We start from the raw sequence: 12,591 nt of genomic DNA, 5'->3' as shown, positions 1-12,591 counted from the left end.
GCCGGATCCGCTCCGCTTTTTGCGCGGCGGCCCCGATCCGCTCCGGTTTTTGCGCGGCGGCCCGTTCCGCGGGCCGGATCCGCTCCGCTTTTTGCGCGGCGGCCCCGATCCTGTCCGGTTTTTGCGCGGCGTCCCGTTCCGCGGGCCGGATCCGCTCCGGTTTTTGCGCGGCGGCCCCGATCCGCTCTGGTTTTTGTGCGGCAGCCCGTTCCGCGGGCCGGATCCGCTCCGGTTTTTGCGCGGCGGCCCCGATCCGCTCCGGTTTTTGCGCGGCGGCCCGTTCCGCGGGCCGGATCCGCTCCGGTTTTTGCGCGGCGGCCCCGAGCCGGTCCGGTTTTTGCGCGGCAGCCCGTTCCGCGGGCCGGATCCGGTCCGGTTTTTGCGCGGTGGCCCCAATCCGCTCCGGTTTTTGCGCGGCGGCCCGTTCCGCGGGCCGGAGCCGCTCCGGTTTTTGCGCGGCGGCCCCAAGCCGGTCCGGTTTTTGCGCGGCGGCCCGTTCCGCGGGCCGGATCCGCTCCGGTTTTTGCGCGGCGGCCCCGAGCTGGTCCGGTTTTTGCGCGGCGGCCCGTTCCGCCGGCCGGATCCGCTCCGGTTTTTGCGCGGCGGCCCCGATCCGCTCCGGTTTTTCCGCGGCGGCCCGTTCCGCGGGCTGAATCCGGTCCGGTTTTTGCGCGGCGGCCACGATCCGCTCCGGTTTTTGCGCGGCGGCCCGTTCTGCGGGCCGGATCCGCTCCGGTTTTTGCGCGGCGGCCCCGATCCGCTCCGGTTTTTGCGCGGCGGCCCGTTCCGCGGGCCGGATCCGCTCCGGTTTTTGCGCGGCGGCCCCGAGCCGGTCCGGTTTTTGCGCGGCGGCCCGTTCTGCGGGCCGGAGCCGGTCCATTTTTTGCGCGGCGGCCCCGAGCCTGTCCGGTTTTTGCTTGGCGGACCGTTCCGCGGGCCGCATCCGCTCCTGTTTTTGCGCGGTGGCCCCGAGCCGGTCCGGTTTTTGCGCGGCGGCCCGTTCCACGGGCCGGATCCGGTCCGGTTTTTGCGCGGTGGCCAGTTCCGCGGGCCGGATCCGGTCCGGTTTTTGCGCGGCGGCCCCGATCCGCTCCGGTTTTTGCGCGGCGGCCCGTTCTGCGGGCCGGATCCGCTCCGGTTTTTGCGCGGCGGCCCATTCCGCGGGCCGGATCCGCTCCGGTTTTTGCGCGGCGGCCCCGATCCGGTCCGGTTTTTGCGCGGCGGCCCGTTTCGCGGGCCGGATCCGCTCCGGTTTTTGCGCGGTGGCTCCGATCCGGTCCGGTTTTTGCTTGGCGGCCCGTTCCGTGGGCCGCATCCAGTCCGGTTTTTGCGCCGCGGCCCGTTCCGCGGGCCGGATCCGCTCCGGTTTTTGCGCGGCGGCCCCGATCCTGTCCGGTTTTTGCGCGGCGGCCCGTTCCGCGGGCCGGATCCGCTCCGCTTTTTGCGCGGCGGCCCCGATCCGCTCCGGTTTTTGCGCGGCGGCCCGTTCCGCGGGCCGGATCCGCTCCGCTTTTTGCGCGGCGGCCCCGATCCTGTCCGGTTTTTGCGCGGCGTCCCGTTCCGCGGGCCGGATCCGCTCCGGTTTTTGCGCGGCGGCCCCGATCCGCTCCGGTTTTTGTGCGGCAGCCCGTTCCGCGGGCCGGATCCGCTCCGGTTTTTGCACGGCGGCCCCGATCCGCTCCGGTTTTTGCGCGGCGGCCCATTCCGCGGGCCGGATCCGCTCCGGTTTTTGCGCGGCGGCCCCGAGCCGGTCCGGTTTTTGCGCGGCAGCCCGTTCCGCGGTCCGGATCCGGTCCGGTTTTTGCGCGGTGGCCCCAATCCGCTCCGGTTTTTGCGCGGCGGCCCGTTCCGCGGGCCGGAGCCGCTCCGGTTTTTGCGCGGCGGCCCCAAGCCGGTCCGGTTTTTGCGCGGCGGCCCGTTCCGCGGGCCGGATCCGCTCCGGTTTTTGCGCGGCGGCCCCGAGCTGGTCCGGTTTTTGCGCGGCGGCCCGTTCCGCCGGCCGGATCCGCTCCGGTTTTTGCGCGGTGGCCCCGATCCGCTCCAGTTTTTCCGCGGCGGCCCGTTCCGCGGGCTGAATCCGGTCCGGTTTTTGCGCGGCGGCCACGATCCGCTCCGGTTTTTGCGCGGCGGCCCGTTCTGCGGGCCGGATCCGCTCCGGTTTTTGCGCGGCGGCCCCGATCCGCTCCGGTTTTTGCGCGGCGGCCCGTTCCGCGGGCCGGATCCGCTCCGGTTTTTGCGCGGCGGCCCCGAGCCGGTCCGGTTTTTGCGCGGCGGCCCGTTCTGCGGGCCGGAGCCGGTCCATTTTTTGCGCGGCGGCCCCGAGCCTGTCCGGTTTTTGCTTGGCGGACCGTTCCGCGGGCCGCATCCGCTCCTGTTTTTGCGCGGTGGCCCCGAGCCGGTCCGGTTTTTGCGCGGCGGCCCGTTCCACGGGCCGGATCCGGTCCGGTTTTTGCGCGGTGGCCAGTTCCGCGGGCCGGATCCAGTCCGGTTTTTGCGCGGCAGCCTTGATCCGGTCCGGATTTTGCGCGGCGGCCCGTTCCGCGGGCCGGATCCGCTCCGGTTTTTGCGCGGCGGCCCCGAGCCGGTCCGGTTTTTGCGCGGCGGCCCGTTCCGCGGGCCGCATCCGCTCCGGTTTTTGCGCGGTGGCTCCGATCCGGTCCGGTTTTTGTGCCGCGGCCCGTTCCGCGGGCCGGATCCGGTCCGGTTTTTGCGCGGCGGCCCCGATCCGCTCCGGTTTTTGTGCCGCGGCCCGTTCCGCGGACCAGATCCGGTCCGGTTTTTGCGCGGCGGCCCGTTCCGCGGGCCGCATCCGCTCCGGTTTTTGCGCGGTGGCTCCGATCCCGTACGGTTTTTGCCCGGCGGCCCGTTCCGCGGGCCGGATCCGCTCCGGTTTTTGCGCGGCGGCCCCGATACGGTCCGGTTTTTGCGCGGCGGCCCGTTCCGCGGGCCGGATCCGGTCCGGTTTTTGCGCGGTGGCCCCGAGCCGGTCCGGTTTTTGCGCGGCGGCCCGTTCCGCGGGCCGGATCCGCTCCGGTTTTTGCGCGGCGGCCCCGATCCTGTCCGGTTTTTGCGCGGCGGCCCGTTCCGTGGGCCGGATCCGCTCCGGTTTTTGCGCGGTGGCTCCGATCCGGTCCGATATTTGCGCGGCGGCCCGTTCCGCGGGCCGCATCCGGTCCGGTTTTTGCGCGGCGGCCCCGATCCGGTCCGATTTTTGCGCGGCGGCCCGTTCCGCGGGCCGGATCCGGTCCGGTTTTTGCGCGGTGGCCCCGATCCCGTACGGTTTTTGTGCGGCAGCCCGTTCCGCGGGCCGGAGCCGGTCCGGTTTTTGCACGGCGGCCCCGATCCGCTCCGGTTTTTGCGCGGCGGCCTGTTCCGCGGGCCGTATCCGCTCCGGTTTTTGCGCGGCGGCCCCGATCCGCTCCGGTTTTTGCGCGGCGGCCCGTTCCGCGGGCCGGATCCGCTCCGGTTTTTGCGCGGCGGCCCCGATCCGGTCCGGTTTTTGCGCGGCGGCCCGTTCCGCGGGCCGCATCCGCTCCGGTTTTTGCGCGGCGGCCCCGATCCGGTCCGATTTTTGCGCGGCGGCCCGTTCCGCGGGCCGGATCCGGTCCGGTTTTTGCGCGGCGGCCCCGATCCCGTACGGTTTTTGTGCGGCAGCCCGTTCCGCGGGCCGGAGCCGGTCCGGTTTTTGCGCCGCGGCACCGAGCCGGCCCGGTTTTTGCGCGGCGGCCCGTTCTGCGGGCCCGATCCGCTTCACTTTTTGCGCGGCGGCCCCGATCCGCTCCGGTTTTTGCGCGGCGCCCCGTTCCGCGGGCCGGATCTGCTCCGGTTTTTGCGCGGCGGCCCCGATCCACTCCGGTTTTTGCGCGGCGGCCCGTTCCGCGGGCCGGATCCGCTCCGGTTTTTGCGCGGTGGCTCCGATCCGGTCCGGTTTTTGCCCGGCGGCCCGTTCCGTGGGCCGCATCCAGTCCGGTTTTTGCGCCACGGCCCGTTCTGCGGGCCGGATCCGCTCCGGTTTTTGCGCGGCGGCCCCAATCCTGTCCGGTTTTTGCGCGGCGGCCCGTTCCGCGGGCCGGATCCGCTCCGCTTTTTGCGCGGCGGCCCCGATCCGCTCCGGTTTTGCGCGGCGGCCCCGATCCGCGGGCCGGATCCGGTCCGGTTTTTGCGCGGCGGCCCCGATCCCGTACGGTTTTTGTGCGGCAGCCCGTTCCGCGGCCCGGAGCCGGTCCGGTTTTTGCACGGCGGCACCGAGCCGGTCCGGTTTTTGCGCGGCGGCCCGTTCCGTGGGCCGCATCCGCTCCGGTTTTTGCGCGGCGGCCCCGATCCGCTCCGGTTTTTGCGCGGCGGCCCCTTCCGCGGGCCGGATCCGGTCCGGTTTTTGCGCGGTGGCCCCGATCCGCTCCGGTTTTTGCGCGGCGGCCCGTTCCGCGGGCCGGATCCGCTCCGGTTTTTGCGCGGTGGCCCCGATCCGGTCCGGTTTTTGCGCGGCGGCCCGTTCCGCGGGCCGGATCCGCTCCGGTTTTTGCGCGGCGGCTCCGAGCCGGTCCGGTTTTTGCGCGGCGGCCCGTTCCGCGGGCCGGATCCGCTCCGCTTTTTGCGCGGCGGCCCCGATCCGCTCCGGTTTTTGTGCCGCGGCCCGTTCCGCGGGCCGGATCCGCTCCGGTTTTTGCGAGGTGCCTCCGATCCGCTCCGGTTTTTGCCCGGTGGCCCGTTCCGCGGGCCGCATCCAGTCCGGTTTTTGCACGGCGGCCCCGATCCGGTCCGGTTTTTGCGCCGCGGCCCGTTCCGCGGGCCGGATCCGGTCCGGTTTTTGCGCGGCGGCCCCGATCCGCTCCGGTTTTTGCGCGGCGGCCCGTTCTGCGGGCCGGATCCGCTCCGGTTTTTGCGCGGCGGCCCATTCCGCGGGCCGGATCCGCTCCGGTTTTTGCGCGGCGGCCCAGATCCACTCCGGTTTTTGCGCGGCGGCCTGTTCCGCGGGCCGGATCCGCTCCGGTTTTTGCGCGGTGGCTCTGATCCGGTCCGGTTTTTGCGCGGCGGCCCGTTCCGTGGGCCGCATCCAGTCCGGTTTTTGCGCCGCGGCCCGTTCCGCGGGCCGGATCCGCTCCGGTTTTTGCGCGGCGGCCCCGATCCTGTCCGGTTTTTGCGCGGCGGCCCGTTCCGCGGGCCGGATCCGCTCCGGTTTTTGCGCGGCGGCCCCGATCCGCTCCGGTTTTTGCGCGGCGTCCCGTTCCGCGGGCCGGATCCGCTCCGGTTTTTGCGCGGCGGCCCCGATCCGCTCCGGTTTTTGTGCGGCAGCCCGTTCCGCGGGCCGGATCCGCTCCGGTTTTTGCGCGGCGGCCCCGATCCGCTCCGGTTTTTGCGCGGCGGCCCGTTCCGCGGGCCGGATCCGCTCCGGTTTTTGCGCAGCGGCCCCGAGCCGGTCCGGTTTTTGCGCGGCAGCCCGTTCCGCGGGCCGGATCCGCTCCGGTTTTTGCGCGGTGGCCCCAATCCGCTCCGGTTTTTGCGCGGCGGCCCGTTCTGCGGGCCGGAGCCGCTCCGGTTTTTGCGCGGCGGCCCCGATCCGCTCCCGTTTTTGCGCGTCGGCCCGTTCCGCGGGCCGGATCCGCTCCGGTTTTTGCGCGGCGGCCCCGAGCTGGTCCGGTTTTTGCACGGCGGCCCGTTCCGCGGGCCGGATCCGCTCCGGTTTTTGCGCGGCGGCCCCGATCCGCTCCGGTTTTTCCGCGGCGGCCCGTTCCGCGGGCTGAATCCGGTCCGGTTTTTGCGCGGCGGCCACGATCTGCTCCGGTTTTTGCGCGGCGGCCCGTTCTGCGGGCCGGATCCGCTCCGGTTTTTGCGCGGCGGCCCCGATCCTCTCCGGTTTTTGCGCGGCGGCCCGTTCCGCGGGCCGGATCCGGTCCGGTTTTTGCGCGGCGGCACCGAGCCGGTCCGGTTTTTGCGCGGCGGCCCGTTCCGCGGGCCGGAGCCGGTCCATTTTTTGCGCGGCGGCCCCGAGCCTGTCTGGTTTTTGCGCGGCGGCCCGTTCCGCGGGCCGGATCCGATCCGGTTTTTGCGCGGCGTCCCCGATCCGGTCCGGTTTTTGCGCGGCGGCCCGTTCCGCGGGCCGCATCCGCTCCTGTTTTTGCGCGGTGGCTCCGATCCGGTCCGGTTTTTGCGCGGCGGCCCGTTCCACGGGCCGGATCCGCTCCGGTTTTTGCGCGGTGGCCAGTTCCGCGGGCCGGATCCAGTCCGGTTTTTGCGCGGCAGCCTTGATCCGGTCCGGATTTTGCGCGGCGGCCCGTTCCGCGGGCCGGATCCGCTCCGGTTTTTGCGCGGCGGCCCCGAGCCGCTCCGGTTTTTGCGTGGCGTCCCGTTCCGCGGGCCGCATCCGCTCCGGTTTTTGCGCGGTGGCTCCGATCCGGTCCGGTTTTTGCGCGGCGGCCCGTTCCGCGGGCCGGATCCGGTCCGGTTTTTGCGCGGCGGCCCCGATCCGCTCCGGTTTTTGTGCCGCGGCCCGTTCCGCGGACCGGATCCGGTCCGGTTTTTGCGCGGCGGCCCGTTCCGCGGGCCGCATCCGCTCCGGTTTTTGCGCGGTGGCTCCGATCCCGTACGGTTTTTGCCCGGCGGCCCGTTCCGCGGGCCGGATCGGGTCCGGTTTTTGCGCGGCGGCCCCGATCCGCTCCGGTTTTTGCGCGGCGGCCCGTTCCGCGGGCCGGATCCGCTCCGGTTTTTGCGCGGTGGCCCCGAGCCGGTCCGGTTTTTGCGCGGCGGCCCGTTCCGCGGGCCGGATCCGCTCCGGTTTTTGCGCGGCGGCCCCGATCCTGTCCGGTTTTTGCGCGGCGGCCCGTTCCGCGGGCCGGATCCGCTCCGGTTTTTGCGCGGTGGCTCCGATCCGGTCCGATATTTGCGCGGCGGCCCGTTCCGCGGGCCGCATCCGGTCCGGTTTTTGCGCGGCAGCCCCGATCCGGTCCGATTTTTGCGCGGCGGCCCGTTCCGCGGGCCGGATCCGCTCCGGTTTTTGCGCGGCGGCCCCGATCCGCTCCGGTTTTTGCGCGGCGGCCCGTTCCGCGGGCCGGATCCGCTCCGGTTTTTGCGCGGCGGCCCCGATCCGCTCCGGTTTTTGTGCGGCAGCCCGTTCCGCGGGCCGGAGACGGTCCGGTGTTTGCACGGCGGCCCCGATCCGCTCCGGTTTTTGCGCGGCGGCCCGTTCCGCGGGCCGGATCCGGTCCGGTTTTTGCGCGGCGGCCCCGATCCACTCCGGTTTTTGCGCGGCGGCCCGTTCCGCGGGCCGGATCCGATCCGGTTTTTGCGCGGCGGCCCTGAGCCGGTCCGGTTTTTGTGCGGCGGCCCGTTCCGCGGGCCGGATCCGCTCCGGTTTTTGCGCGGCGGCCCCGATACGGTCCGGTTTTTGCGCGGCGGCCCGTTCCGCGGGCCGGATCCGCTCCGGTTTTTGCTCGGCGGACCCAATCCGCTCCGGTTTTTGCGCGGTGGCCCCGAGCCGGTCCGGTTTTTGCGCGGCGGCCCGTTCCGCGGGCCGCATCCGCTCCGGTTTTTGCGCGGCGGCCCCGATCCGGTCCGATTTTTGCGCGGTGGCCCGTTCCGCGGGCTGGATCCGCTCCGGTTTTTGCGCGGCGGCCCCGATCCCGTACGGTTTTTGTGCGGCAGCCCGTTCCGCGGGCCGGATCCGCTCCGGTTTTTGCGCGGCGGCCCCGAGCCAGTCCGGTTTTTGCGCGGCGGCCCGTTCTGCGGGCCCGATCCGCTTCACTTTTTGCGCGGCGGCCCCGATCCTGTCTGGTTTTTCCGCGGCGGCCCGTTCCGCGGGCTGGATCCGCTCCGGTTTTTGCGCGGCGGCCCCGATCCGCTCCGGTTTTTGCGCGGCGGCCCGTTCTGCGGGCCGGATCCGCTCCGGTTTTTGCGCGGCGGCCCCGATACGGTCCGGTTTTTGCGCGGCGGCCCGTTCCGCGGGCCGGATCCGCTCCGGTTTTTGCGCGGCGGCCCCGATCCACTCCGGTTTTTGCGCGGCGGCCCGTTCCACGGGACGGATCCGCTCCGGTTTTTGCGCGGTGGCTCCGATCCGGTCCGGTTTTTGCCCGGCGGCCCGTTCCGTGGGCCGCATCCAGTCCGGTTTTTGCGCCGCGGCCCGTTCTGCGGGCCGGATCCGCTCCGGTTTTTGCGCGGCGGCCCCGATCCTGTCCGGTTTTTGCGTGGCGGCCCGTTCCGCGGGCCGGATCCGCTCCGCTTTTTGAGCGGCGGCCCCGATCCGCTCCGGTTTTGCGCGGCGGCCCGTTCCGCGGGCCGGATCCGCTCCGGTTTTTGCGCGGCGGCCCCGATCCCGTACGGTTTTTGCGCGGCGGCCCGTTCCGCGGGCTGGATCCGCTCCGGTTTTTGCACGGCGGCCCCGATCCGCTCCGGTTTTTGCGCGGCGGCCCGTTCCGTGGGCCGCATCCGCTCCGGTTTTTGCGCGGCGGCCCCGATCCGCTCCGGTTTTTGCGCGGCGGCCCGTTCCGCGGGCCGGATCCAGTCCGGTTTTTGCGCGGTGGCCCCGATCCGCTCCGGTTTTTGCGCGGCGGCCCGTTCCGCGGGCCGGATCCGCTCCGGTTTTTGCGCGGTGGCCCCGATCCGGTCCGGTTTTTGCGCGGCGGCCCGTTCCGCGGGCCGGATCCGCTCCGCTTTTTGCGCGGCGGCTCCGAGCCGGTCCGGTTTTTGCGCGGCGGCCCGTTCCGCGGGCCGGATCCGCTCCGCTTTTTGCGCGGCGGCCCCGATCCGGTCCGGTTTTTCCGCGGCGGCCCGTTCCGCGGGCTGGATCCGGTCCGGTTTTTGCGCGGCGGCCACGATCCTGTCCGGTTTTTGCGCGGCGGCCCGTTCTGCGGGCCGGATCCGCTCCGGTTTTTGCGCGGCGGCCCCGATCCGGTCCGGTTTTTGCGCGGCGGCCCGTTCCGCGGGCCGGATCCGCTCCGGTTTTTGCGCGGCGGCCCCGATCCACTCTGGTTTTTGCGCGGCGGCCCGTTCCGCGGGCCGGATCCGGTCCGGTTTTTGCGCGGCGGCCCCGATCCGCTCCGGTTTTTGTGCCGCGGCCCGTTCCGCGGGCCGGATCCGCTCCGGTTTTTGCGCGGTGGCTCCGATCCGCTCCGGTTTTTGCGCGGTGGCCCGTTCCGCGGGCCGCATCCAGTCCGGTTTTTGCGCGGCGGCCCCGATCCGGTCCGGTTTTTGCGCCGCGGCCCGTTCCGCGGGCCGGATCCGGTCCGGTTTTTGCGCGGCGGCCCCGATCCGCTCCGGTTTTTGCGCGGCGGCCCGTTCCGCGGGCCGGATCCGCTCCGGTTTTTGCGCGGCGGGCCCGATCCGCTCCGGTTTTTGCGCGGCGGCCCGTTCCGCGGGCCGGATCCGCTCCGGTTTTTGCGCGGCGGCCCCGATCCTGTCTGGTTTTTGCGCCGCGGCCCGTTCCGCGGGCCGGATCTGCTCCGGTTTTTGCGCGGCGGCCCCGATCCGGTCCGGTTTTTGCGCGGCGGCCCGTTCCGCGGGCCGGATCCGCTCCGGTTTTTGCGCGGCGGCCCCGATACGGTCCGGTTTTTGCGCCGCGGCCCGTTCCGCGGGCCGGATCCGCTCCGGTTTTTGCGCGGCGGCCCCGATCCTGTCCGGTTTTTGCGCGGCGGCCCGTTCCGCGGGCCGCATCCGCTCCGGTTTTTGCGCGGTGGCTCCGATCCGGTCCGGTTTTTGCGCCGCGGCCCGTTCCGCGGGCCGGATCCGCTCCGGTTTTTGCGCGGCGGCCCCGATCCGATCCGGTTTTTGCGCGGCGGCCCGTTCCGCGGGCCGGATCCGCTCCGGTTTTTGCGCGGCGGGCCCGATCCGCTCCGGTTTTTGCGCGGCAGCCCGTTCCGCGGGCCGGATCCGCTCCGGTTTTTGCGCGGCGGCCCCGATCCTGTCTGGTTTTTGCGCCGCGGCCCGTTCCGCGGGCCGGATCTGCTCCGGTTTTGGCGCGGCGGCACCGATCCGCTCCGGTTTTTGCGCGGCGGCCCGTTCCGCGGGACGGATCCGCTCCGGTTTTTGCGCGGCGGCCCCGATACGGTCCGGTTTTTGCGCCGCGGCCCGTTCCGCGGGCCGGATCCGCTCCGGTTTTTGCGCGGCGGCCCCGATCCGCTCCGGTTTTTGCGCGGCGGCCCGTTCCGCGGGCCGGATCCGCTCCGGTTTTTGCGCGGTGGCTCCGATCCGGTCCGGTTTTTGCGCGGCGGCCCGTTCCGCGGGCCGGATCCGCTCCGGTTTTTGCGCGGCGGCTCCGAGCCGGTCCGGTTTTTGCGCGGCGGCCCGTTCCGCGGGCCGGATCCGCTCCGCTTTTTGCGCGGCGGCCCCGATCCGGTACGGTTTTTTCGCGGCGGCCCGTTCCGTGGCCTGGATCCGGTCCGGTTTTTGCGCGGCGGCCCCGATCCGCTCCGGTTTTTGCGCGGCGGCCCGTTCTGCGGGCCGGATCCGGTCCGGTTTTTGCGCGGCGGCCCCGATCCGGTCCGGTTTTTGCGCGGCGGCCTGTTCCGCGGGCCGAATCCGCTCCGGTTTTTGCGCGGCGGCCCCGATCCACTCTGGTTTTTGCGCGGCGGCCCGTTCCGCGGGCCGGATCCGGTCCGGTTTTTGCGCGGCGGCCCCGATCCGCTCCGGTTTTTGTGCCGCGGCCCGTTCCGCGGGCCGGATCCGCTCCGGTTTTTGCGAGGTGGCTCCGATCCGCTCCGGTTTTTGCCCGGTGGCCCGTTCCGCGGGCCGCATCCAGTCCGGTTTTTGCACGGCGGCCCCGATCCGGTCCGGTTTTTGCGCCGCGGCCCGTTCCGCGGGCCGGATCCGCTCCGGTTTTTGCGCGGCGGCCCCGATCCGCTCCGGTTTTTGCGCGGCGGCCCGTTCTGCGGGCCGGATCCGCTCCGGTTTTTGCGCGGCGGCCCATTCCGCGGGCCGGATCCGCTCCGGTTTTTGCGCGGCGGCCCCGATCCACTCCGGTTTTTGCGCGGCGGCCCGTTCCGCGGGCCGGATCCGCTCCGGTTTTTGCGCGGTGGCTCCGATCCGGTCCGGTTTTTGCCCGGCGGCCCGTTCCGTGGGCCGCATCCGCTCCGGTTTTTGCGCGGCGGCCCGTTCCGCGGGCCGGATCCGCTCCGGTTTTTGCGCGGCGGCCCCGATCCTGTCCGGTTTTTGCGCGGCGGCCCGTTCCGCGGGCCGGATCCGCTCCGGTTTTTGCGCGGCGGCACCGATCCGCTCCGGTTTTTGCGCGGCGTCCCGTTCCGCGGGCCGGATCCGCTCCGGTTTTTGCGCGGCGGCCCCGATCCGCTCCGGTTTTTGTGCGGCAGCCCGTTCCGCGGGCCGGATCCGCTCCGGTTTTTGCACGGCGGCCCCGATCCGCTCCGGTTTTTGCGCGGCGGCCCGTTCCGCGGGCCGGATCCGCTCCGGTTTTTGCGCGGCGGCCCCGAGCCGGTCCGGTTTTTGCGCGGCAGCCCGTTCCGCGGGCCGGATCCGGTCCGGTTTTTGCGCGGTGGCCCCAATCCGCTCCGGTTTTTGCGCGGCGGCCCGTTCTGCGGGCCGGAGCCGCTCCGGTTTTTGCGCGGCGGCCCCGATCCGCTCCCGTTTTTGCGCGTCGGCCCGTTCCGCGGGCCGCATCCGCTCCGGTTTTTGCGCGGCGGCCCCGAGCTGGTCCGGTTTTTGCACGGCGGCCCGTTCCGCGGGCCGGATCCGCTCCGGTTTTTGCGCGGCGGCCCCGATCCGCTCCGGTTTTTCCGCGGCGGCCCGTTCCGCGGGCTGAATCCGGTCCGGTTTTTGCGCGGCGGCCACGATCCGCTCCGGTTTTTGCGCGGCGGCCCGTTCTGCGGGCCGGATCCGCTCCGGTTTTTGCGCGGCGGCCCCGATCCTCTCCGGTTTTTGCTCGGCGGCCCGTTCCGCGGGCCGGATCCGGTCCGGTTTTTGCGCGGCGGCACCGAGCCGGTCCGGTTTTTGCGCGGCGGCCCGTTCCGCGGGCCGGAGCCGGTCCATTTTTTGCGCGGCGGCCCCGAGCCTGTCTGGTTTTTGCGCGGCGGCCCGTTCCGCGGGCCGGATCCGATCCGGTTTTTGCGCGGCGGCCCCGATCCGGTCCGGTTTTTGCGCGGCGGCCCGTTCCGCGGGCCGCATCCGCTCCTGTTTTTGCGCGGTGGCTCCGATCCGGTCCGGTTTTTGCGCGGCGGCCCGTTCCACGGGCCGGATCCGCTCCGGTTTTTGCGCGGTGGCCAGTTCCGCGGGCCCGATCCAGTCCGGTTTTTGCGCGGCAGCCTTGATCCGGTCCGGATTTTGCGCGGCGGCCCCGAGCCGGTCCGGTTTTTGCGCGGCGGCCCGTTCCGCGGGCCGCATCCGCTCCGGTTTTTGCGCGGTGGCTCCGATCCGGTCCGGTTTTTGCGCGGCGGCCCGTTCCGCGGGCCGGATCCGGTCCGGTTTTTGCGCGGCGGCCCCGATCCGCTCCGGTTTTTGTGCCGCGGCCCGTTCCGCGGACCGGATCCGGTCCGGTTTTTGCGCGGCGGCCCGTTCCGCGGGCCGCATCCGCTCCGGTTTTTGCGCGGTGGCTCCGATCCCGTACGGTTTTTGCCCGGCGGCCCGTTCCGCGGGCCGGATCCGGTCCGGTTTTTG

This window comes from Phalacrocorax carbo, unplaced genomic scaffold (genome assembly GCF_963921805.1).
Source record: "Phalacrocorax carbo unplaced genomic scaffold, bPhaCar2.1 SCAFFOLD_65, whole genome shotgun sequence".
In the NCBI taxonomy this organism is placed as follows: domain Eukaryota; kingdom Metazoa; phylum Chordata; class Aves; order Suliformes; family Phalacrocoracidae; genus Phalacrocorax; species Phalacrocorax carbo.
This window is presented reverse-complemented; position numbering follows the sequence as displayed.